Below are 27,279 nucleotides of genomic sequence, written 5' to 3' on the forward strand. Positions count from 1 at the left end.
TCAGCTCATGTTGCATAATTTTAGGACCACAAGGAGCAGCTATGAAGATAAACACAGACGATTATCTGGATAAAGAATTTGAGATTGAGAAGAGTGTGCCACATGTGGGCGGGTTTGGCCGGTGTAGGCCGTCATTGTAAATAAGAATTTATTCTTAACTGACTTGCCTAGTTAAATAAAGGTAAAAAAATTAAATACAAAAAAACATGTGACCTTGTTGGTTTCTGAAGGCTATGAGCAGAAGCAAATAGGAGAAATGATGACAGAAGCAGAGAAAGCTGTTTTTGTACCGATGAAAGAGAATTTGGTGATCTGGAGGAGTGAAGATCGGCGATTTCTCAAAATCATGATTTCTGATCAAGGACAAGGACAGCCACAAGCTGTACGGATGACACATGAATCTATTTGCAGTGCGAAGATGGATTCAGACTCTATGAAAGAGGAGATGTTGCAACAAGTTCCAGAATGTTTGTGGTCTCAACACAGTACCGATATTGGACTTGTGAAATCAGCCCAACCGGTGAAAGTTGAACTTCGACCAGGAGCCAGACCTCCTTGGAAGAATCAGTATCCATTGAAAGATGAAGCAATCCAAGGGATCGAACCACAAATTGAAGGACTTTCGAAATCAGGTGTTTTGAGGACAACAAAAAATCCTCAGAGTAACACACCTTTGTTGCCTTTGAAGAAACCCGATGAGACTTATCGTATGGTTCATGATTTGAGAGCAGTGAATGAAGTGGTAACTGATTTTCCAGCAGAAGTGCCAGACCCGCATACCTTGTTAGCCCAAATTCCTCCTGATGCGACACATTTCACAGTGTTAGACTTATGTGGTGCATTTTTTTGTGTTCCACGTAGTGTAGAAAGTCAGGGTTTATTTGGGTTCACATATAAGGGACAGTTGTATGAGTACAGTAGGTTGCCACAGGGGTACAAGCATAGCCCGCACATTTTCAATAAAGTACTGAAGGATGATTTGGTAGGGATAGATCAGATATTGCAAAGCACTGTCATTCAGTACGTGGATGATATAATTATCTGCTCACAGAATGAGGAAACGTGTCATAAAGACTCAATTAAATTGCTACAGGTATTGGCAGAAAAGGGGCATAAGGTTTCACAGAAAAAGTTGCAATATTGCCAGGAGAAGGTTGTTTATTTGGTTCAGAAAGTAACGCATGGACACAGAAGCATTTCGGACAGTCAATTGGAAGCTATTCGTAAGGCTCCGAAGCCTAGAACTGTCAGAGAGATGATGACATTTCTTGGTATTGCTGGTTATTCTTCAGCTTGGGTTGAGAGCTATGCTAGTTTGACGGGACCTTTGAGAGCTATGGTTAAAGATACTGGGAGTGGTCAACTCCATAGCAATCTTTCCTGGACACAGGAAGGCCTTGTGGCATTTGAAACGATCAAACAGAGGTTACAGGAGGCACCTGCACTCACACTACCAGACTTCTCTAAGAATTTTTTGCTATATGTGTCTACTTCTACTGGAGGTAAATATGCATGTGCAGTTCTTTGTCAGCCGACAGGTACAGGGACGAATCCTCAGCCTATTTCCTACTACTCTACTGCCTATTCAGAAGTAGAACTAGGGCTACCACTGTGCTACAGAGCAATGGTGGGAGTATATTAAATGTATGACAAAGCATCATCTGTTACGATGGGTTACCCAGTAACAATACTTACCCATCATAGTCTCAGAAATATTCTGAACTATGGGAAATATACATTGACTATGCCTAGGCTCAGATACTATCATAGAGCAGGAAGATGTCACCCTAGTGAGGTGTGATACGGTGAATCCAGCCGAGAACTTGCCAACTTCAGAGGATGGTGAGCCACATGATTGTGTTCAAGAAGTAGAGAAATACTCGAGGCTAAGATCAGATTTGCAAGCCTTTCCATTACGTGAGGCAGACCTGGAGTATTGGACTGATGGGTCTTGTTATCGTGTGGGAGATAAATTGTGTGCTGGCTATGCAGTAGTTAAAGCCCAAGGAACTGGATTTGTTGTTGAAAAGGCTGAAGTAATACCACAGCCTGCGTCTGCACAACTTGCTGAACTTGTGGGGCTAACAGAAGCGTGCTTGTTAGCATAAGGAAAGCAAGTGACAATATACATTGATTCTGCATATGCACATAGTGTATGTCATTTGTTTGGAGCAGTGTGGAAAGGTCGAGGGTTTAAGAAAACGGATGGTTCTCCGATACAACATCATGCGCAAATAATGAAATTGTTGCATGCTATGATGAAGCCTAAAGAGATAGCGATAGCTAAGTGTGCAGCTCATAAAACAGATGTATCAAAATTCACACAAGGGAACAAAGCTGCTGATGAAGCTGCAAAAGCCGTCACAGGAGCGGACAAATTGGGCAAGGTTTTTCTGGTCACTCATGGAGTGGACTTGGAAGACAAAATGACGCTTAAGGATGTGATTTTGATGCAGGAAGCTGCTTCTACGATCGACCAACAGTTATGGCTAGACCGAGGTGCCGTCAAAGATGCTACTGGTCTTTGGAGAAACCATGAGGGGTTGATAGTAGCGCCTCTAGACCTATTAGGTCTGATGATTCAGGAAGCACATGGGTTAGCTCATGTTGCAAGGGGGGAGGTTAGGAGAAAGATCACAAAGGAGTATGGGTTTTGGGCACCATATTTGCTTGAACAGGTTGACTATGTCATAGGCAGGTGCACAATCTGTCTGAAAAATAATGTTCGCAGGGGTGTGACTGTTCTTCCTGGTCACATTCCTACACCGAGAGGTACTATGCGTGAGTTGGTTATCGATTTTGTTGATATGATAAAACCAATTGAAGAAAAAGCTATATGCTGGTGGTTGTAGATAGATTTTCACGATGGCTGGAGGCATGTGCAACCAAGCGAAAAGAAGCTAAGTGGGTTGCCAAGTTCTTGTGTAAAGAAGTCATAAGCAGGTGGGGACTTCCCGATCGAAAATCCTCAGATAGTGGGAAAGAGTTTTGTGGATAAATCAGTGAAATTGATTTCTAAAAAAAATATTTAATAAAATAAAAATTTGGGGAAAAAAGTCTGACCAAAAAGTTATGAAAACTAGGGTTGAAGTAACTCTAGGAAATTTTGAATATCCGATAATTTTCACATTTCTTTACATGTTATTGTGATATTTAGTATTTTCTTATGAATCAAAGGGGGGAAATGGAATGTGATTCATTTTTTATATCATTCTTATATTATTTTTGATATTGATGTTTTAATTTGCATGTGTTGTTTTGCAAAAGATACTGGTTGGTGTTTTCTTTTCTTCCAGAAGTATATGGGGGATGTGTAGAGTGGGATTCAAATACTCAAACATGGACAATATGAATGGACTGGAGGAAGTGGAACAAGGAAGGTGTGGAAATGTTCAGATTCCATCATCGACCAGATTCCATCATCGACGTTGCATTGAAAGTCGACACTGCTGAGGAGATGCAGTGTAGTGGACTACATACCAGTGTTTGCAATGATTTATATACATATTTGCATGTGTAATGCATCATTTGTGTCATATTCTTTCTGTATAAATTTTTTGAAGAATGATGTTTTCTATTGTTGGCTACATGTGGGGACCTCAGATGTTTTTTTGTTTTTTTCGGGGATGTTTAGGGATATTGGGTCTAGGCAGGGACAGAGAGAATCCACAGGAGGGTCCGATGGGTCGACCAGCCTGAATGTGGACATTTTTTATTGTATTTTGTTTTCTGAGGTTTTCATGTGTATTCAATTGCATCATAGCTTAAAATGCATTGATAAAGATTTAGAAATTGATCTGGAGTACTTAGGTGGTCGCCTGGGGCAGAGGGGCCATGAGAGAATTTTCCTGTCTTGATTGATTGATTGATATTTGGAATGAAAGCTGCCAGACAGGTTTTTCGCTCTTACACTCCATAACAATTTGTTTACACTCCACAAAAATGTGTCTACATAAAAATGTGTTTACTCTCCATCAATTTTGTTTTATTGCTAAAGTTACTCAAGAAGAAAAATTGTTATTTGTCATAATCCTATTCTTTTTGTTTTCGAGACTTAATTAGTCTCGAAGGGGGGAAATATGTAGTATCTGAACAGTTTATAATTTTGGCTGACGTTTGCAAATGGTGTGATAGATGAACTTTACTCTGCTTTGCTGAAACATCTGGAAAGCATTACTACAGAGGTGTCACGCCCTGGCTCTGGGGACTCTTTTATGTTGAGCCAGGGTGTTAGTTTCTATGTTGTAGTTTCTATGTGTATATTCTAGATCGTTTAGATCTATGTTGGCCAGGGTGGTTCCCGATCAGAGGCAGCTGTTGCTCTTTGTCTCTGATTGGGCACCATACTTAGGCAGCCTGTTTTGCACAGTTATTTGTGGGATCTTGTTCTGTATAGGTTTGTGTTGGTGAACCTGTAGACTTCACGTATCATTTTGTTGTTTTGTTGTTAAGTGTATAGTACTCATTAAAAGATATATGCCTATCACTCTGCGCCTTGGTCTGCCTCTTACAACGATCGTGACAAGGGGCCCCTTGGAATAGAGGACATTTGGAGATATGTGGAGGCCAGGGATTGGTCTATCAAAAAAACACCCATCTTATGTTACATAGGATAAATACCATGTTTCAACAAAGGACGGGGAGAATAATCATTTTTAGATTGGGTTAGTTGTTCTCCGGATTTCTGCAGAAATCTGTAAATTGACGCTGGAACCTTTGATATAATAAACCTTTATAATCAAGCACAGTGTCAAGCGGATTTCTTGTCTACACAGCATATCAGCATCGTTGTCTCGACACCACACTATACTTTGCCGAAATTACACAAGAATGTTACAAAACCTCCAGAGCGCCCTATTGTAGCAGGCATTGATGCAGTAACAGCCCCTTTATCGACCTATGTTGACTTTTTTATTAGACCTCTCGCAGAACAGCTCCCCTCCTTTGTAAAGGACACCAGCAGTATGATCTATATTATTGAATCTCTTAATCCTCTCCCTGATAATACATTGTTAGTTACTTTTGATGTTGAGTCGTTATACACGAATATTCCACACGAGGGCGGTATTGAAGCCATGGAACATTTTCTTCTGCAACGTGACCCTAATGAACTACCTTCCAGTGCATGCATTATAACATTGGCTGAAATAGTACTCACACACAACTACTTCATGTTTCTAAATTATTTCTTTATTCAGACGAAGGGTACAGCTATGGGATCCCCTATGGCTCCTAACTATGCTAATTTGTATGTGGGTTACATTGAGAAACAGTCAATTTTCAATCCTCTCAAAAATGTTTTCTTGCCTAACATTATTATTTGGAAACGGTACATTGATGATATTTTTGTTCTATGGAGGGGTGATTCGAAACAGCTCCAGGCATTCCATGCTTTTCTTAACTCTTGTTCTGAGCACTTGAGATTTACTGTGCAATCTGACACACGTCAAATCATTTTCCTTGATCTTCTGATTTTGTGTGAGGATAATGTTCTATACACTGATCTTTTACAGGAAACCTACTGATCGTAACAGTTTGTTGAGGGCTGATAGTTGTCACCCGCTTCCCTTGAAAAACAGTTTGCCCTACCGCCAATTCTGTCGAATCAAAAGAATTTGCAAAAAACAATCAGATTTCGACCGTAATATGGCTGAGACGCAAAGAAAATTCAAGGAGAGGGGGTACAAAAATGGTCAGATTAATACTGCCATTGAGAAAATTCAAAACAAATCGAGACCTGATCTCTTTCAAGGACAGTCTCGCAAAAAGAAGCATTCTTGCGTTCTAACTACACGCTATTCAAAGTGCTCTGAACAAATTAAGGGAATCGTTCACAAACATTGGCACATTCTAAGATCCGATGACAGTATTGGTAATGGATTTTCAGACCCTCCCTTGGTTGTATTCTCGCGGGGAAGAAATCTCAGAGATCAATTCGTAAACTCTGATTTACCACCCCTAAATATCCCTGCACAACGTCTATTTGCGCCTCTACCGGATGGAAACTACAAGTGTAACGGCTGCGCTCAATGCAATGGCACTTACAAATGTAGATCCTTTAAACACCCCCAAACAGGGAAACAGATCCCAATCAAAAGGTGTTATTACGTGCTCCACTAAGGCAGTTATTTATCTTATAACTTGTCCTTGTAGTAAAAATGATGTGGGTAAAACAAAGCGCAAATTAAAAGTACGAATCTCGGAGCATTAGGTGCAAAAACTCGACATACCCAGTCGCTGCCCACTTTTTGGAAGCGAACCACTCGATTTCTTCCCTACGTTATATCGGCACCGAACAGGTCACCCTCCCTAGGAGAGGGGGTGACCTCGACAACTTATTGTTAAAACGAGAGGCTGCCTGGATCTTTAATTTAAAGACCCTTGCTCCCTTCGGTCTCAACGTAGACTTTGATTTGAAGCCATTCTTGTGATTTTGTTATTTATTGTAAATGTTGTGGGCCTATGTAGCCAAGTATCTATGATCATATGCTATCCATGTTTTTTGTATGTTGTTTTTATCTGTGAATTGGCCAATGCTATTAGGCCACACACGGCCATGATTACAGACACCTGCGTGTGTCCTTTGACACTATATAAACTAGTGACCCGCAGTGTTTGTCATTATACCCTGATGAAGACAGCTTGTCTGTCGAAACGTTGGTTATTAGGATATTAAATTATTGCATCTGAGCTCCTAGATTGTGCGGCTTTCCTTTTCTTTTTCAAGTGTTTTACGTCGTCAGCCAGCACCTCGCCTAAATAGGTGTGCGTTTCTTTCGCCTTTATCTTAACAGTTTGCAGTGGAACACGTGAAAATTGCATGTACTTTCAAAATAGTTTGGCGAGCTACTCATAGGTGGGCTGCGAGCTACTGGTAGCTAGTGATCGACCTGTTGGAGACCCCTGATCTACACTGATTGAAGTGGATTTAACAAGTGACATCAATAAGGGAACATAGCTTTCACCTGGATTAATCTGGTCAGTCTATGTCATGGAAACAGTATTAAGTGTTCTTAATGTTTTGTACACTCAGTATACTGTAGCATAATGAAATACACAATATATGCACGTACACACATTCACAAACATATTCTCCAATCCTGGGCTTCGAAGCATATTTTTTCACGATGCTATCATCGTGCTTCTCCAATCCTTGTTTATCAGAAGAAAATTACATCTGACTGGTTTTATTCTTTCTCTTGGCTCTCGCTCCTCAAACCCGCGATAGGAAGCCAGTTATGTTCTTACGTATCTTTTTTATTTATCAGACGCTCTTATCCAGAGCGACTTACAGTTAGTGAGTGAGTGCATACATTATTTCATACTGGCCCCCCGTGGGAATGGAACCCATAACCCTGGCGTTGCAAGCGCCATGCTCTACCAACTGAGCTATCTTGTCCACGTTTTGTCACTCCAAGCCACCCACATCTACTAGAGAGGCCCCCAGTGGGAAATATAACACATCGAGTCAAGGAAAAATATTCAAATCGCACATGCAGATGCGTACATAAACAATTATCAAAAATAAAATATAATCATGGCTGCCTCTCTCCTGCATAAAGTTAACACATGCAATACACCCTCTAGAGTTAACCTTCTATCATTTCATCAGAGATCATATCATTCAGATTGATTCACATTATGACAGATCATCAGTCTATGAACTCTATGAGCTTGGAGAGGCACTTCTCATTTCCTGCTGGTTTGTGGCTTCTTTCCCTCTCCCTCTCTGCCTGTCTGTCTGTTCATGGCTGTCACTCTCCTGCTATGATCTTAAAACATGGAACACACCTTCATGACCCATAATCACTGTGATGAAGTTAAAGACATCAAAGCTGAAAGCACTCAAATTTGCCAGGGGTGGTGTGCGGGAAGCTGCCAATAATCTTACTTACAGTCCTTTGCACTCCTTTGAAAAAAACTCATGTCTTTTTTTTCTCTTCTTGACTGGCGGCACATCAATTGCTAACTTGCTAACTATGATGAAGATTAAGATTAAGACAGTGATTGTGCAAGTAATTCTGTAACTCGACAGTATTCTTGGCTTCAAAATATTCACTATCAGTTTTTGACACAGCCAGAACTACCCAGGGTTAGCTAGTTAGATAAAGCCTGACACAGCTTAAAATGACTAAACTGCTAATGTAAAGCTAACTAGCTACTAGCCAGGAGAAAGCTTATAGTTGCTCACGTTCGTTCTAACATATCAACGTTTATTCACATTCAGACACTTTTTACTTACACGTACTTGTTGTTGCCAACAACAATTACTTTACCCAGTGCGGTGAGTAATGATGGCGGTGCTGCACAGTGCTTTTTATCTCACTCACACACTGCCACACTGCTTTTAACAACCGAGAGTGAGAACAAAGCAGTCAGTGGGGGCAGATCATTATTTTTTATTAAGGGGGGGCATTTTACCTGCTTTTAACATTGGGGGGACATGTAATGAACCTGTCATGTATACCATAATTCAAGCTGGCTGTTGTTAGAGCACATCTGAAACGGTACTGTAAGTATTACCAACAGGACAACCTGAATGGTGTGTCTCAGCTAAAGGAGTCTCCAAGGTGAGTATTAAGGAAACAATGGTTCTCGCTTGATTCAGCGCCTATGTTTATTCTCCACTGCAAACAATCCCGCCAAATGCACAAAGACACTTTAAACGTACGTTGTTTTATTACACTCAGGCTTTAGGCGTGCAATGAAAATAGCTCTCCCTGGACCAAAACATGCAGGAACCTTTTAGATCCGACAACAAGGCTCTTTACAAAACCATTTGGCCCTTCCTAGAGGGATAACAGCGAGAGGACGTTACATTCATCAAACTGCTCATTGTTTTTTAGCCTAACGTTTTTTCTCCCTCCCTCTGAACTGGAGAGAGATGCCAACATCTCTGGATTAATGGAGAGATGGAAAGAGAGAGAAAATATAGAAAAGAGGGGGCTACTACTGCTGGAGCCCCTGGAGATGCCCTATCATAACTGCAAGAACAACACTGCTCATATTCTCTTGTGTTTTCATACTCGTTTTTTGTTCCAGACAGTGTATCCCTGCAATTAAATGATACTAAGTGATTCGGTATTCTGAATACAGTATGTCATATGGTGTAACGTTTTATTTTCCATTGATTGATCTAGTTGCCACTGTGAATGTACTGATGTAAATAGTTCCAGTGTATCCCTGCAAATGAAACAATAAAAAGTGATTTGTTATTCATGTCATGAGGTTTAACATTTTATTTCCCATCCATTGATCCTAAGTTGCCACGGTGGATGTACTGATGTGAATGTGGGGAGGTGATTGGGGAAGTGCACATTACCCACAACAGGAAGTGATGATTTATGTGTGGTGGTGGTTGACCTTCCTTTATCCATTTTAGCTTTCATTACGGTTTATTCCGTAAAGGCCCCACTGTGTCAAACAAAATAAAATAAAGTGGGTACCTCATTTTGTCCTGGTTCGAACCAAAAGAAGTGTCAAGGCATGGTGGTCCTGTGACAATGATATGAACATGTAAAAGTTGTTATTGGACTTCTCATAGACACAGTTCGGGCCAGAGGAGGCCATTAGACTTCCGGTTTGTCTCTGTGTTGCCGTGCTGTTTGTTGACACTTGGCTACCTGCCAAACTCGCTTTTGACTTTTAATAACTGTTAAATCAAACTCTGTATTTAACGAGTTTACCAACATCTTAGTTTTGTCTTGGCTCAACTTTTTTCATTCAACTTTTTCACCCCAGACGCTTTATCTGGACATAGAGCTGCAGGACTTCCACCAGCCGAAGCTAAGTAACATTATGCCTTCTCACTGCAGTTGCTGTAAGGTAGTTTGGGGCAACTTGCCCCCCCCCCCGTAATTCTCACAGAAACCACTTTATGTCACCAATTTTTTTCCCAACACTTTCCCTGGCTGCCACTACTCTTGCTCAACTAATCATTTAATCTTTCTCATCTAAAAATGTCAAGTCCCTCCAACAAAATGATTCTAAGGTAAGTTGATCTAATATTTCATTATTTAGAAAAAGTTACCTCCCGAGTGGCGCAGTGGTCTAAGGCACTGCATCGCAGTGCTAGCTGTGCCACTAGAGATCCTGGTTCGAATCCAGGCTCTGTCGTAGCCGGCCGCGACCGGGAGACCCATGGGGCGGCGCACAATTGGCCCAGCGTCGTCCAGGGTAGGGGAGGGAATGGCCGGCAGGGGATGTAGCTCAGTTGGTAGAGCATGGCGTTTGCAACGCCAGGGTTGTGGGTTCGATAAAATAATGTATGTGCAAACTGTAAGTCGCTCTGGATAAGAGCGTCTGCTAAATGACTAAAATGTAAATGTTGTATACAGTGGGGAGAACAAGTATTTGATACACTGCCGATTTTGCAGGTTTTCCTACTTACAAAGCATGTAGAGGTCTGTCATTTTTATCATAGGTACACTTCAACTGTGAGAGACGGAATCTAAAACAAAAATCCAGAAAATCACATTGTATGATTTTTAAGTAATTAATTTGCATTTTATTGCATGACATAAGTATTTGATCACCTACCAACCAGTAAGAATTCCGGCTCTCACAGACCTGTTAGATTTTCTTTAAGAAGCCCTCCTGTTCTCCACTCATTACCTGTATTAACTGCACCTGTTTGAACTCGTTACCTGTATAAAAGACACCTGTCCACACACTCAATCAAACAGACTCCAACCTCTTCACAATGGCCAAGACCAGAGAGTTGTGTAAGGACATCAGGGATAAAATTGTAGACCTGCACAAGGCTGGGATGGGCTACAGGACAATAGGCAAGCAGCTTGGTGAGACGGCAACAACTGTTGGCGCAATTATTAGAAAATGGAAGAAGTTCAAGATGACGGTCAATCACCCTCTGTCTGGGGCTCCATGCAAGATCTCACCTTGTGGGGCATCAATGATAATGAGGAAGGTGAGGGATCAGCCCAGAACTACACGGCAGTGACCTGAAGAGAGCTGGGACCACAGTCTCAAAGAAAACCATTAGTAACACACTACGCCGTCATGGATTAAAATCCTGCAGCGCACGCAAGGTCCCCCTGCTCAAGCCAGCGCATGTCCAGGCCCGTCTGAAGTTTGCCAATGACCATCTGGATGATCCAGAGGAGGAATAGGAGAAGGTCATGTGGTCTGATGAGACAAAAATAGAGCTTTTTGGTCTAAACTCCACTCGCCATGTTTGGAGTAAGAAGAAGGATGAGTACAACCCCAAGAACACCATCCCAACCATGAAGCATGGAGGTGGAAACATCATTCTTTGGGGATGTTTTTCTGCAAAGGGGACAGGACGACTGCACTGTATTGAGGGGAGGATGGATGGGGCCATGTATCACGAGATCTTGGCCAACAACCTCCTTCCCTCAGTAAGAGCATTGAAGATGGGTCGTGGCTGGGTCTTCCAGCATGACAACGACCCGAAACACACAGCCAGGGCAACTAAGGAGTGGCTCCGTAAGAAGCATCTCAAGGTCCTGGAGTGGCCTAGCCAGTCTCCAGACCTGAACCCAATAGAACATCTTTGGAGGGAGCTGAAAGTCCGTATTGCCCAGCGACAGCCCCGAAACCTGAAGGATCTGGAGAAGGTCTGTATGGAGGAGTGGGCCAAAATCCCTGCTGCAGTGTGTGCAAACCTGGTCAAGACCTACAGGAAACGTATGATCTCTGTAATTGCAAACAAAGGTTTCTGTACCAAATATTAAGTTCTGCTTTTCTGATGTATCAAATACTTATGTCATGCAATAAAATGCAAATTAATTACTTAAAAATCATACAATGTGATTTTCTGGATTTTTGTTTTAGATTCCGTCTCTCACAGTTGAAGTGTACCTATGTTAAAAAATTACAGACCTCTACATGCTTTGTAAGTAGGAAAACCTGCAAAATCGGCAGTGTATCAAATACTTGTTCTCCCCACTGTATGTAATGTAATGAAATTACATCTATAACCTTTTTATATATCGACCATTAGGGGAGCCTAAAGATAAATAATCAACTTGTTTAGAGAGAAACATTTTAATCCGTTTTTATTAAAGCAATAAAATTGAAGGTGAGTGTGCTGGGGGCAACTCGCCCCCCTTCCAATGGGGCAACTTGCCCCACGGGCAATCCAATGCAAGTCAATGGTACCTAATTTAGCATTTTCCAAATCATGTCCAAATAACTTCATTGAGTTAACACAGTCATTTTTTTTATAGGATATTAATAGTGAGACGTGCAATGCCATTTTGTTTCAATATTAGACTAGATTTAAATAAGATGATTAGACTTTAGCTTTTAAGAGTTAATTGCTCAAAAAATTCAAAATCAAATTTCTAAAATAGATTTGAACACACTAATCTTCATGGGGCAAGTTACACCATGTGTTTGTTTGTGTGTGTGTGTGTGTGTGTTATCCGTTTATTTTATTTAATCATTTATTTGCCTAAGCATGGCCATCATCCACATACCACATTTTTACAAAACTTTTTTGTGTCAGCAATTAGACATTTTGCTTAAAGCTGCAATGTGTAACTTTTTGGGCAACCTGACCAATTCACATAGAAATAATAGATCTGTCATTCTCATTGAAAGCAAGTCTAAGACACGGTAGATCTGTTCTATGTGCCCTATTTATATGCTTCCCGTTATTACGTTTCATTTTTGTATCTTTTAGGACTCTCGGCTTTGTACACCAGCATAAAATATTTTTGGTTATGGAACATTAATTTTACAGCGGTTTAGATTGTACAGTGATTCTCTACACTATACTTGATTGTTTTGTCACATAAACTGAAATGAAATGAAATGTTATTGGTCACATACACGTGTTTAGCAGATGTTATTGCGGTTGTAGCGAAATGCTTGTGCTTCTAGCTCCGACAGGCAAACTATTCGAATTTTAGCAACCAGGAAATGGTGGAGCGATTTCTGCATAGTGCACCTTTAAGGTGGCTAGTTGCCCCAAACTACCCTACTCATAATATGCAGGAGAACAATCGCCTTATGGTGTGGATAGCCGAGTTGCAAGCCTGGCATCAGACACAAGGGCAATTTAAATTTAGGAAAGGATGAAACAGCGTCTGTGCCACCACTAAGTACAGGTAGTAGTGTTAATCCACTGCACAGTCCCCGCAGCCGGACACTTTTCTCACAGCTTCTGGAAAGAAATGCTGTAGGCATGCTCAACCGGTGGCTGTAGATATAATTTTTAACCCAGTTTTCCCCACTAAGCAATGAGTCGGAGTCAGAGCTGGAGACGTCTCAGGTCTCTCCTCCACCCGCCGAAGCCTCCCACTATTAGCCCTGACTAAATTTTAAACCCTAGTCATTGGCGACTCCATTACCCACAATATTAGACTTAAAAATAATCATCCAGCGATCATACAATGTTTACCAGCGGACAGGGCTAACGACGTAGAGGCTAATCTGAATGCACCAATTTGTAAGTCGCTCTGGATAAGAGTGTCTGCTAAATGACGTAAATGTAAATGTAAATGTAATCTGAAGATGATGCTGGTGGATGCCCGATTCACATCTGAGCAGTCCGTTGCATTGCGCCAGATGTCATTCATTTCAATGAGGACCATCCACAATGGAGTGGTGTTACAGCACCCCCTTGCGGTTCAAGGCTTCGTTGCGAAACGGATGCCGCATACTTTGAATTTGTCCAAACTTTGCGACGTCTTTAGTGCAGCCAGAGTCCATCAATAGAACAGGAAGTTACCAAACCACAGAACAAGATGAAAATATGTGATGGCTTTATGGGATAGCTAGCAACTTGCAAACAATTACCCATTTCTATAAGTGAGTACTATTGTAATAGTAATGTTAAATAATGCACATAAACGCCTTCCGTTTTAGTTTATTGTGACGGGAATCACATTTGTTTTTGATTATCATTATTAGTTGGAGGTCACTAGCTACAGTATCTTCAACCTAGCCTAGCTTGTAGCTGGCTAGCTAGCTGCTCTGTAAGTCGAGGAAAAAGTAAATAAACGAAACATTTATTGTCACCTGAAACAATATGTTTCTCCTGTCTTGAATGAAAAGGTCATATTTTGCAATCTCCCAAAATAAATGTGATCTCTGACGAGAGACTCTCCTCCATCTTGTGAATCCCTATGCCCAGTAAGTACGGCCCATATCCTATCTCTGTAGTGTGAGGCAGCTTGTTGTACAAGTACAACTCCTGGACAGGATGCTAGACCTTACCCCCAACATATCTTCTTAAAGCTGAGTGCAGAGACACATCAAGTCCCATTTTTACAGTCTTTGGTAGGACTCAGCCAGGGATTGAACTAACAACCTTCCAATGTCAGGGCAGACACTCTAACCACAAGGCCACTGAGTTGGTGTCTCCATCCAGTAGCAGAACAAAAAAATTGGGTGAATGAAAAATGTCACGATGTGTACAGGGCTTGAGACTAAAATTGGCAATTGTAGAGACTATTGGGATGTTTTACATGTCGGCACCAACAATGTTAGGATGAAACAGTCACAGCTCATCAAGTGCAACATAGCTTCAGCCTGTAACTTAGCTAGAAAGATGTGTCGGCATCGAGTAATTGTCTCTGGCCCCTTCTAGGGTTGACTATTTTCCTGGTAGTTTACAAATGTTCCATCCTGAGAATAAATCACTTTTCTCCCGGGTAACCCAGTATTTCCCGCCAAAACCTGAAGTGTCATTCAAAAGCATTATAAAGCATATAAATAGGCCTATGTCTGGATTTGATTGGAGCTTTGATAGAAAATTCAAGCCTGATGCACCCTGAGCCTGATTAAATACATTTTATAAGACCTACATTAAAGATATTTAATAAGCCCAAGCCCAAAAAAGCCTAAATTATTGTGTCGTTATCAATACATAGACTACATGATATGTAGACCACTGAACATTATGCACGACAGAGAAACATCCAAGCCCATAGATATAGTCCTACTTATGCTCTCTTGGGTAAATAAATTAAACAAGCGCCAGTATGCTAATCTTTTTGAGTGTGAACTCTATTACTGTACTGTATTGTATTACACTGTATTATATGGACTGGAATTATGCACCTCGTTCAAACCATGATAAAGCATGGAGAGAACTGTCACGGATTCTGCCGAGGCTGCCCCTCCTCCTTGCTCGGGCAGGCTTTGGCGTTCGTCGTCACCGGAATACTAGCTGCTGCCAATCTATGTTCTATGTTTCTATGTTCTACCTGTTGTTGTCTGATTGTCACACACCTGTTTCCCATCAGTAATTACTCCTATTTAACCCAGTGGCTCCCAGTGTGTTTTGTGCGTGTTTGTTTTCGTTTCGTGTGTCGTAGGTGGGCGGGTTTGTTCCTCCCTGTGTGGAGGTATTTTGTATTGTTTTCTTTACTTATTCAGTAAAGTACGTTTCATAGAGTTCTGTGTCCTGCGCCTGACATCGATCCACCACATTACACTGACACATGACAAGAACATACGATTCTGGTGCAGCACATCCTACAAAGATACAAGTATAGGCTAGCGAATTTGATTTTAATAGTTCCCCTAATGTTATTAGCCTAACTCCCCTTTCTCTCTAGTGTTGCTTCATTCCTTCCTCACTTTCAACAGTTAAATTAAATAAGTTTCGTTGTTCTTATCTTCATAATTCTAATGACATGCTTGAATAATGTGGGACAAGAATGAGATGCAGAATGCTTTCACTTCTCTTCACGAGGATTGAATGGTTATGGGTCTGAATAAATAACTGTTATAGCCTACCACCATCGCACGTTCGGTCTTCTTTCAAACTACCCGTGAGTTCTATTGGCTGCTGTATTTAAAATTCTGAAAAAAGAGATTGCGTCCCTCTTCGAATAGTCTATTCGTATAAGAAATGCTAAAAAAAATAATGTGCAGCAAGCTATTCTAGTCTTGCTTTTCCTGCATGGGACCCCAAGAGCTAAGGAGCCTTTTTAACAGTGGCCAGCGGAGCACAGGTGCGTGTTGCGCAAGAGACAGAGGCTATAAGCTAGAAGCTTATTATGCATAACCCATCATTCATTACCTACATATAAGGCTAATACTGCATTGAATGTATTACCTGAAAGAGGTAGGCTAGGACATCTATATACAGTGCCTTGCAAAAGTATTCATCCCCCTTGGCATTTTTCCTATTTTGTTGCATTACAACCTGTAATTTAAATTGATTTTTATTTGGATTTCATGTAATGGACATACACAAAATAGTCCAAATTGGTGAAGTGAAATGAAAATATTACTTGTTTCAAAAAATTCTAAAAAATAAATAACGGAAAAGTGGTGTGTGCATATGTATTCACCCCCTTTGCTATGAAGCCCCTAAATAAGATCTGGCGCAACCAATTACCTTCAGAAGTCAAATAATTAGTTAAATAAAGTCCACCTGTGTGCAATATAAGTGTCACATGATCTCAGCATATATACACACCTGTTCTGAAAGGCCCCAGAGTCTGCAACACCACTAATCAAGGTGCACCACCAAACAAGCGGCACCATGAAGGCCAAGGAGCTCTCCAAACAGGTCAGAGACAAAGTTGTGGAGAAGTACAGATCAGGGTTGGGTTATAAAGAAATATCAGAAACTTTGAACATCCCATGGAGCACTATTAAATCCATTATAAAAAAATTGAAAGAATATGGCACCACAACAAACCTGCCAAGAGAGGGCCGCCCACCAAACTCACGGACCAGGCAAGGAGGGCATTAATCAGAGAGGCAACAATGACACCAAAGATAACCCTGAAGGAGCTGCAAAGATCCACAGCGGAGATTGGAGTATCTGTCCATAGGACCACTTTATGCCGTACACTCCACAGAGCTGGGCTTTACGTAAGAGTGGCTAGAAAAAAGCCATTGCTTTAAGAAAAAAATAAGCAAACACGTTTGGTTTTCGCCAAAAGGCATGTGGGAGACTCCCCAAACATATGGAAGTAGGTACTCTGGTCAGATGAGACTAAAATTGAGATTTTGGGCCATCAAGGAAAACGCTATGTATGGTGCAAACCCAACACCTCTCATCACCCCGAGAACACCATCCCCACAGTGAAGCATGGTGGTGGCAGCATCATGCTATGGGGATGTTTTTAATCGGCAGGGACTGGGAAATTTAAGGAATGATGGATGCCGCTAAATAAAGGGAAATTCTTGAGGGAAACCTGTTTCAGTCTTCCAGAGATTTGAGACTGGGACGGAGGTTCACCTTCCAGCAGGACAATGACCTTAAGCATACTGCTAAAGCAACACTTCAGTGGTTTAAAGGGAAACAATTAAATGTCTTGGAATAGGCTAGTCAAACCTCAGACCTCAATCAAATTGAGAATCTGTGTTATGACTTAAAGATTGCTGTACACCAACAGAACCCATCCAACTTGAAGGAGCTGGAGCAGTTTTGCCTTGAAGAATGGGCAAAATTCCCAGTGGCTAGATGTGCCAAGCTTATAGAGACATACCCCAAGAGACTTGCAGCTGTAATTGCTGCAAAAGGTGGCCCTACAAAGTATTGACTTTGGGGGGGTGAATAGTAATGCACGCTCAACTCTTCTGTTTTTTTGTCACAACACAACTGATTGGCTCAAACACATTAAGAAGAATTCCACAAATTAACTTTTAAAAAGGCACACCTGTTAATTGAAATGCGTTCCAGGTGACTACCTCATGAAGCTGGTTGAGAGAATGCCAAGAGTCTGTCATCAAGACAAAGGGTGGCTATTTGAAGAATCTCAAATATAAAATATATTTTCATTTGTTTAATACTTTTTTGGTTACTACATGATTCCATATGTGTTATGTCATAGTTTTGATGTCTTCACTATTATTCTACAATGTAGAAAATAGTAAAATTAAAGAAAAACTCTTGAATGAGTAGGTGTGTCCAAACTTTTGACTGGTACTGTATATGGACGAGCGATGTTAGAGCGGCATGGACTAAAATACAGGAGAATATTATAGAATACAGTATATACATATGAGATGAGTAATGCAAGATATGTAAACAATATTAAAATGGCTACTGTTCCATTTCTTAAAGTGGCCAGTGATTTCTAGTCTAGGTCCATAGGCAGCAGCCTCTAATGTGCTAGTGATGGCTGTTTAACAGTCTGATGGCCTTGAGATAGAAGCTATTTTTCAGTCTCTCGGTCCCATGCTGCAAGAGCTCTGATAGTTTGGACGACGTCCTCCGGAAGTTGTCATAATTACTGTAAGTCTATGGAAGCGGGTGAGAACCGTGAGAACCGTGAGCCTCCTAGGTTTTGTATTGAAGTCAATGTACCCAGAGGAGGACGGAAACTAGCTGGCCCCCGGCTACACCATGGTGCTCCCCTACAGAGTGCTGTTGACGCTACTATAGACCTTAATTGCAAAACAGTGTGTTTTAATCAATTATTTGGTGACATACAGTGAGGGAAAAAAGTATTTGATCCCCTGCTGATTTTGTACGTTTTCCCACTGACAAAGAAATGATCAGTCTATAATTTTAATGGTAGGTTTATTTGAACAGTGAGAGACAGAATAACAACAAAAAAATCCAGAAAAATGCATGGAAAAAATGTTATAAATTGATTTGCATTTTAATGAGGGAAATAAGTATTTGACCCCCTCTCAATCAGAAAGATTTCTGGCTCCCAGGTGTCTTTTATACAGGTAACGAGCTGAGATTAGGAGCACACTCTTAAAGGGAATGCTCCTAATCTCAGCTTGTTATCTGTATAAAAGACACCTGTCCACAGAAGCAATCAATCAGATTCCAAACTCTCCACCATGGCCAAGACCAAAAAGCTCTCCAAGGATGTCAGGGACAAGATTGTAGACCTACACAAGGCTGGAATGGGCTACAAGACCATCGCCAAGCAGCTTGGTGAGAAGGTGACAACAGTTGGTGCGATTATTCGCAAATGGAAGAAACACAAAATAACTGTCAATCTCCCTCGGCCTGGGGCTCCATGCAAGATCTCACCTCGTGGAGTTGCAATGATCATGAGAACGGTGAGGAATCAGCCCAGAACTACACGGGAGGATCTTGTCAATGATCTCAAGGCAGCTGGGACCATAGTCACCAAGAAAACAATTGGTAACACATTACGCCGTGAAGGACTGAAATCCTGCAGCGCCCGCAAGGTCCCCCTGCTCAAGAAAGCACATATACATGCCTGTCTGAAGTTTGCCAATGAACATCTGAATGATTCAGAGGAGAACTGGGTGAAAGTGTTGTGGTCAGATGAGACCAAAATGGAGCTCTTTGGCATCAACTCAACTCGCCGTGTTTGGAGGAGGAGGAATGCTGCCTATGTCCCCAAGAACACCATCTCCACCGTCAAACATGGAGGTGGAAACATTATGCTTTGGGGGTGTTTTTCTGATAAGGGGACAGGACAACTTCACCGCATCAAAGGGACGATGGACGGGGCCATGTACCGTCAAATCTTGGGTGAGAACCTCCTTCCCTCAGCCAGGGCATTGAAATGGGTCGTGGATGGGTATTCCAGCATGACAATGACCCAAAACACACGACCAAGGAGAGGCCTAGCCAGTCTCCAGACCTTAATCCCATAGAAAATCTGTGGAGGGAGCTGAAGGTTCGAGTTGCTAAACGTCAGCCTCGAAACCTTAATGACTTGGAGAAGATCTGCAAAGAGGAGTGGAACAAAATCCCTCCTGAGATGTGTGCAAACCTGGTGGCCAACTACAAGAAACATCTGACCTCTGTGATTGCCATCAAGGGTTTTGCCACAAAGTACTAATTCATGTTTTGCAGAGGAGTCAAATACTTATTTCCCTTATTAAAATGCAAATCAATTTATGACATTTTTTACATGCGTTTTTCTGAATTTTGTTGTTGTTATTCTGTCTCTCACTGTTCAAATAAACCTACCATTATGTCTTTGTCATTGGGCAAACATACAAAATCAGCAGGGGATCAAATACTTTTTTCCCTCACTGTATTACTATATTTAGTATAGTTTTATCTAAAAACTGATAACTTTTTTTAATGTTTCACTATTTTTATTTTTATGAAAATCACTGAGGAGGATGGTCCTCCCCTTCCTTCTCTGAGGAGCCTCCACTGGTACACACCCAGCGTGCGACAGAGCTGTAGGTGTTGTGACCCGTTTTTGTTGGTTGTTTTGTTGTAATTGTGTCTAGGGGGACATATTGAGGAGGGAATGCTGTCACCTCCAGGTACAGTGTAGGTGTTTGTCCCCCTGTGTGCTGAGAGTGTCAGGTTCTTGTCCAGGTCTGGCATTTGGGTCACCACATACTAGTACATGTCCCTGGGCCTGGAAGTGGTTTATCTCTCCCTCTAGGATGGAGAAGCTGTCATCATTAAAGTATGGGGATTATTTGGGGGGGATATACTGTAGGTAGCACACATGAGGAAATGTTTTCTCTTTTGAGATAATTTCCTTATTTATTTCTAGCTAGTGGGTTAGGTCTGCTCTATACCAAATTAGCATACCCCATGAGTCTCTTCCCTGTTTCACACCTGGTAGTTTGGTGGATGGGACTACCAGCTCTCTGTAACCTAGAGGGCAACCAGTGGGTCCGTCTCCTCTATACCATGTTTCTTGTAGGATGACAATGTCTGTATATCCAATTTCTTTGATGAAGTCTGGGTTCCTGCTCCTTAGGCCAAAGGCAGATGACCTCAGACCTTGAATATTCCAGGGTGAGATAGTAAAAGCTTTGTGTTCCATAGTATCTAGTGTTTACAGTAGGTGCCATGTGGCTCAGTTGGTAAAGCATGGTGCTTGCAACGGCAAGGTTGTGGATTCGATTCCCGGCTGGTGGGGATCTGGCTGGTGATGTTGTGGTATAATAATGCATGTTTTTTTAAGAGACACTTTGAATGGCTTGGTCTCTGAAGAAGTGAGCTCCATAGAAAAGCAGTGTTCTGGAAAATTAATCAACAAAGTAAGAGACACACATGCACACACACACACAAGGCCATTTGTGTGTCTTAGAATGGACAGACCTCGGTTTGACCCTGTCTGCGGCCTCTCTCTCAAACACAAGAAAAGCTTAAACAAAAATAACACAATTACCTCACCCTGCAGACAGCAAATCTCAGTTAAAGTTTCAAGCAGACCACCATTGTCCCTGTGCCCAAGGACACTAAGATAACCTGCCTAAATGACTACCGACTCATAGCACTCACGTCTGTAGCCATGAAGTGCTTTGAAAGGCTGGTCATGGCTCACATCAACACCCTTTTCCCAGAAACCCACTTCAATTTGCATACCGCCCCAACATATCCACAGATGATGCAATCTCTATTGCACTCCACACTGCCCTTTCCCACCTGGACAAGAGGAACACCTACGTGAGAATGCTGTTCATTGACTACAGCTCAGCGTTCAACACCATAGTGCCCTCAAAGCTCATCACTAAGCTAAGGATCCTGGGACTAAACACCTCCCTCTGCAACTGGATCCTGGACTTCCTGACGGGCCGCCCCCAGGTGGTAAGGGTAGGTAACAACACATCTGCCACGTTGATCCTCAACACGGGGGCCCCTCAGGGGTGCGTGCTCAGTCCCCTCCTGTACTCCCTGTTCACTCATGACTGCATGGCCAGGCACGACTCCAACACCATCATTAAGTTTGCTGACGACACAACAGTGGTAGGCCTGATCACCGACAACGATGAGACAGCCTATAGGGAGGAGGTCCAAGACCTGGCCGTGTGGTGCCAGGATAACAACCTCTCCCTCAACGTGATCAAGACAAAGGAGATGATTGTGGACTACAGGAAAAAGAAAAGGACTGAGCAAGCCCCCATTCTCATCGACGAGGCTGTAGTGGAACAGGTTGAGAGCGTCAAGTTCCTTGGTGTCCATCACCAACGAACTATCATGGTCCAAACACACCAAGACAGTTGTGAAGAGGGCACGACAAAGCCCATTCTCCCTCAGGAGACTGAAAAGATTTGGAATGGGTCCTCAGATCCTCAAAAAGTACTACAGCTGCACCATCGAGAGCATCCTGACTGGTTGCATCTCCGCCTGGTATGGCAACTGCTCGGCCTCCGACCGCAAGGCACTACAGAGGGTAGTGTGTACGGCCCAGTACATCACTGGGGCCAAGCTTCCTGCCATCCAGGACCTCTATACCAGGCAGTGTCACAGGAAGGCCCTCAAAATTGTCAAAGACTCCAGCCACCTTAGTCATGGACTGTTCTCTCTGCTACCGCACGGCAAGCGGTACCGGAGCGCCAAGTCTAGGTCCAAAAGGCTTCTCAACAGCTTCTACCCCCAAGCCATAAGACTCCTTAACAGCTAATCATGGCTACCCAGACTATTTGCACTGCCTTCCCACCCCCACCCCCCTCTTTTACGCTGCTGCTACTCTGTTTATTATTTATGCATAGTCACTCTACCCACATGTACATATTACCTCAATTACCTCGACTAGCCAGTGCCCCCGCACATTGACTCTGCACCGGTACCCCCCTGTATATAGCCTCCCTACTGTTATTTTATTTTACTGCTGCTCTTTAGTTATTTGCTTTTATTTTTTTAACTTAACACTTTATTTTAAATGTTGGTTTTAAAATGCATTGTTGGTTAAGGGCTTGTAAGTAAGCATTTCACTGTAATGTCTACACCTGTTGTATTTGGCGCATGATTTGATAAACCCTTTCACAACCTTAAGAAACCTTAACAGCAGGATTAACCCCTTTAGCCAACCCCAAAAACCCAAAGACAAACCAAAACACTCCCTGTCCGTCGACAATGGCTACAATTCCTCTCAAAGGAGAACGAGTGACAGAGAGCAATAGAAGAGGACAGTCAGAGAAAAGCAAGGAGGAGTAGAAGATGGAGGAGGAGGAGAAAAGCTTGCCCCTGTGAATTAAAAGCTTCTCGTCCTTTGTGTGAAGCCTTGTTGGGCAGCAGACTGAAGAGATATATCCCTTAATAGTGATGAACATCCTCGTCTATTCACCAGGGGCTCATTCTCTGACTGCCAGGGGTCCCTCTTACATCATCGCAGACAGGGCCAAAGGAGGGAGGGTAGGAGGGGGTTGTTGGGGGGGACAATGGCCGATACAATGGGACAGCCTTTTTCCTCGGGGGGTGGCCCATTTGAAGGAGTCTGGAGCAAGGAGGGCTCGATGGAGCTCCTATAGGCCCCCTTTCAGAGCACCCCTGCACCTGAGTGAGTGACAGGACTAAGGGGGGCGGAAGCCCCCAAGCTTTGTGGCGAGAGGGGAGGCAGCCCAGAGCTTTGAGAGAGAGGGGAAAGAGAGTGAGAGGGAGGGAGAGAGAGAGGGCCAAGGAGGTCCCTTTGCAACCCTTTGAAACCAGATACATCAAGTGCGTGTGTACGTGTCATAGACTCATCAATGGGCAGGATTTTTACAAACGTACGGTAGCATATCTATTTGATCAACACGATGTGTCATTTTAGGCCTTGATTTTTTTCAAGTGTGTAGTCTAAAAGCTTGACACTGAAACATAAACTCAGGAGTTTGACACATCCCATGGGACCTTTTTATTTCCATGTAGCCTTCTATGCTGTTCCAAGAACATGCAACTTTACACACACTCTGTAGCACATTTGCACAGTTCATATGTGAGCTCTTTCACAAATGAGAGAGAGAGACCTATACTTATGGCTTTTAAATATTGCACACTGTAAAGTTCATGTGTCGCTAGTTCAATTGATTTATAATGGGCCAATAAGCTCCTGATAAACTACCGGTGCAGATCCTCTGAAGGAACCATGTGGAAATCAGTTGGGCCTCTCGTACTCACATACACACACACCTCGTCCCACACACCAAAATAAATGGCCTCTCCCTTGATTGCAACCTTTCTCATATACATGCTCGTCCCCGGAGACGTGAGCTAGATGAATAGCCTATCACTGTGTTTGTTGTTACAGTCTAAAGGTACGGATGGAGGGTTGGACCAATCGATAACACCTTATGCTGAGGAGATGGCTTTATATATCATAAAGGTATGGTCTCTGGTTTCTTTGCTGATAATGGGATACTGTCACATCTGATATTAACATTGATTAATGTTGATTTATTTACATGTCTTTGGCTTGGCAGAAATTACATGTTTAGTTACTGATATTCAGCATTGGAATGCGTCAAACACTCATTTTAATAAGGACAAGTTAAGCATCCTTTATATGATTCTTGTGATGGCATTTCTTGTAGTTATCTATCGGACTGGCAACTGATTTGATTAATATAAATGTTTTGTTTCTCCTGTTTGGCATAGAGGAAATCTATAGAAACAGTTGTCTATGGTGTATTCCACTATGCATGAGCAATGCTAGCTTAGTGGGTAAGAGCGTTGTGCCAGTAACCGAAAGGTTGCTGGTTCTAATCCCTGAGCCGACTAGGTGAAAAACCTGTCGATGTGCCCTTGAGCAAGGCACTTAACCCTAATTGCTTCTGTAAGTCGCTCTGGATAAGAGCGTCTGCTAAATGACTAAAATGTAAACAGCTAACCCTAACTTGTAAATACTGTGAAACATCTTAGTTATTCTAAAACCTTTGGGTGTATTCATTAGCGCACACCATAGCAAACTGTCGTAACGTGACATTAATCTGATGACTGTTATTTCTCTAATTAACTAACTATGTTTAATTGTTACCCGATTAAATTAATCATGTAACAATTAACTCTTTAGTATTTGGGGCACCACGGAAGAAATTGTTTAACGAGTTACCATCTCCCGAATTAACTCTAGAAGATATATAGATATCTATTACGTCAATAACAGCCACTTATTAATCATTACCTCGTATCATGTCATTCTGAACGTTGCATACTCCTAGCATCTGCACAATCCCCAGCTTTACTGATCATTCCGTACCACACAAATTGATTTAATTATTTATTTACTAACTAACTAAATGATAACACAGGATACACACACACACAGTATAAGATATTGATTAGAAACTTAATACAATGGAAACAGGTCCCTAGAGGACTAACAACAACATGACTGCTTGTTTACCAAAAGAGGGAGGAGTAGAGAGAGAGAGAAAGAGAGTCAGAAAGAGAGACACAACATTCATACATTTGGAAACTACCCTCACAGTAATCAAAATACTTTGCACACTAACCGCCGCCCGTTTGGAGTAAGAAATCATAATGTGTGGATGTCTTCCTTCGTTGTTTATCTCTGTTGGACTCAAGCCTTCTTGGGAAGGGGTCGGTTGGGCCTTTTCAAACTTTGACTGTAAGACTCTGATTGTCCACAAGAGGTCACAATGTCCTTCATCTTAGTTGTCCGTTGCTTCAATGACTGGTCATGTAGTCTGGGCAAAAACCAACAGGGTATCAAGGCTCAGGATAAGACCCAGACGCAGACAGTTTGAAATAGCAAAACGTTTATTTACAAAAACAGGGGGAAGGCAAATGACAGGTCAAGGGCAGGCAGAGGTCAGCAATCCAGAGCAGAGTCCGAAAGGTACAGAAACGGCAGGCAGGCTCAGGGTCAGGGCAGGCAGAATGGTCAAAACCGGAAACAGGAGACAAAGGGCTGTGAGTATCCAAGACACATGAAAAGTGGGATGTATACAGAGGGTACGGGGCAAAAGAAGACAAACAGCAGAGGGCTAAATATCTTGGAGATGGGGAAAGGGCCAATAAAATGGGGGGAAAGTTTGCGGAACTCCACCCGGAGGGGCACATCCCCTTGTGGACAGCCATACCCACTGCCCGAGACGATACCAGGGAGCCGGGGTCCGGTGGCGGTCCGCCTGTAGTCGATTCCTGGAGGTGGTCTTGAGAAGAGCCGATTGGGCTCTCTTCCAGGTACGGCGGCAGCAGCTGACGAACATCTGGGCCGAGGGTATGCCGACCTCTTCCTCTTGCTCTGGGAAGAGGCGGGAGACCAGTGGCAGAGCAGGGAAGGGTGTTGCGGGTGTACTCAACCCACACGAGTTGCTGGCTCCAGACAAGGCAGTGAAGAGTCGTCTCTAGGTCCTGATTAGCTCGCTCCGACTGGCCGTTAGACTGGGGGTGGAACCCGGAGGACAGGCTGAACGACGACCCAATGAGCGTGCAGAACACCTTCCAGAACCGGGACGAGAACTGAGGACTCCGGTCGGACACCATGTCCACCAGGAGTCCATGGATCTGGAAGACGTGCTGCACCATGCGCTGGGCCGTCTCTTTGGCAGAGGGTAGTTTGGGGAGAGGAATGAAATGGAAAACCGGTCCACTACAGTTAGGATGACGGTGTTGCCATCAGACAGGGGGAGACCAGTGACAAAGTCCAGGGATGTGTGACCAGGGATGGTGAGGGACAGGAAGGGGTTGAAGGAGTCCAGCTGGAGTTTGCTGAGGAGTCTTATTCTGCGCATAGATCGTGCAGGTGGCGACGAACGTGGAGTTGTCAGGGACCATGGTAGGCCACCAAAAGCATTGTCGCAGAAAGGCCAGGGTCCGGTGGGAACCTGGGTGGCAGGTAAGCCTGCAGGAGTGGGCCCACTCCAGGACAGAGGGGCGGACTGCGTCAGGAACAAATCATTATCTGGGCCCCCCTCCCCGGGGTTCGGATGGGAACGCTGCGCCTCACGGACCTGCTTCTCAATTCCCTAGCTGAGATCCGCCGCCAGACACAAGGTGGGGAGGATGGTCTCGGGGCCAATGGGGTAGCCGCGGGGCTATTGAGGCATGAGAGCGTATCCGGCTTGATATTATTGGAACCCGGGCGGTAGGAGTAGGAGAAGTTAAACCGGGTGAAAAGAAGGGCAAATCTAGACCCTTGGCGGTGCGGAGATATTCCAGATTCTTATGATCCGTCCACACAATGAAAGGATGTTCCGCCTCCTCCAACCAGTGCCTCCACTCCTCCAACACCATCTTCAACGCGAGAAGCTCACGATTCCCTACATCGTAATTCCTCTACGTGGCATTAAGAAGATGGGAGCTGTGGTGAAGCGGCGTTTGAGGTCCCGGAATGCCCGGTCCGCAGCTTTGGACCACGTAAACGGAACCTTGGGAGAGGTGAGTGCAGACAGGGGAAAAGCCAGGGTGCTGTAACCCCGGATAAAGCGGCGATAAAAATAGGCAATCCCAGGAAGCGTTGCAGCTGCACTCTGGACGTAGGTTGGGGCCAATCCACCACCGCTCTCACCTTTCCGGGATCCATCTGTACATTCGCCGCAGCAATGATGTAACCAAGGAAGAGGATGGTGGAGCGATGGATTTTGCATTTTTCCACTTTCACAAAAAGCTGGTTCTCCATGAGGCGCTAGAGGACCTGTCAGACGTGGAGCACGTGTTCTTGGGCGGAGAAGACGAGGGTGTCGTCGAGG

The 27,279-nt window shown here is 43.1% G+C and overlaps 1 pseudogene; it reads right to left on the reverse strand.

Annotated features, from left to right (window-relative positions):
- Window positions 1-26,116, reverse strand: part of LOC121542166 — a 154,937-nt pseudogene extending 128,821 nt beyond the window's left edge.
- Window positions 26,117-27,279: the final 1,163 nt, after the last annotated feature.

The sequence above is a fragment of the Coregonus clupeaformis genome, chromosome 27, assembly GCF_020615455.1.
Source record: "Coregonus clupeaformis isolate EN_2021a chromosome 27, ASM2061545v1, whole genome shotgun sequence".
In the NCBI taxonomy this organism is placed as follows: Eukaryota; Metazoa; Chordata; class Actinopteri; order Salmoniformes; family Salmonidae; genus Coregonus; species Coregonus clupeaformis.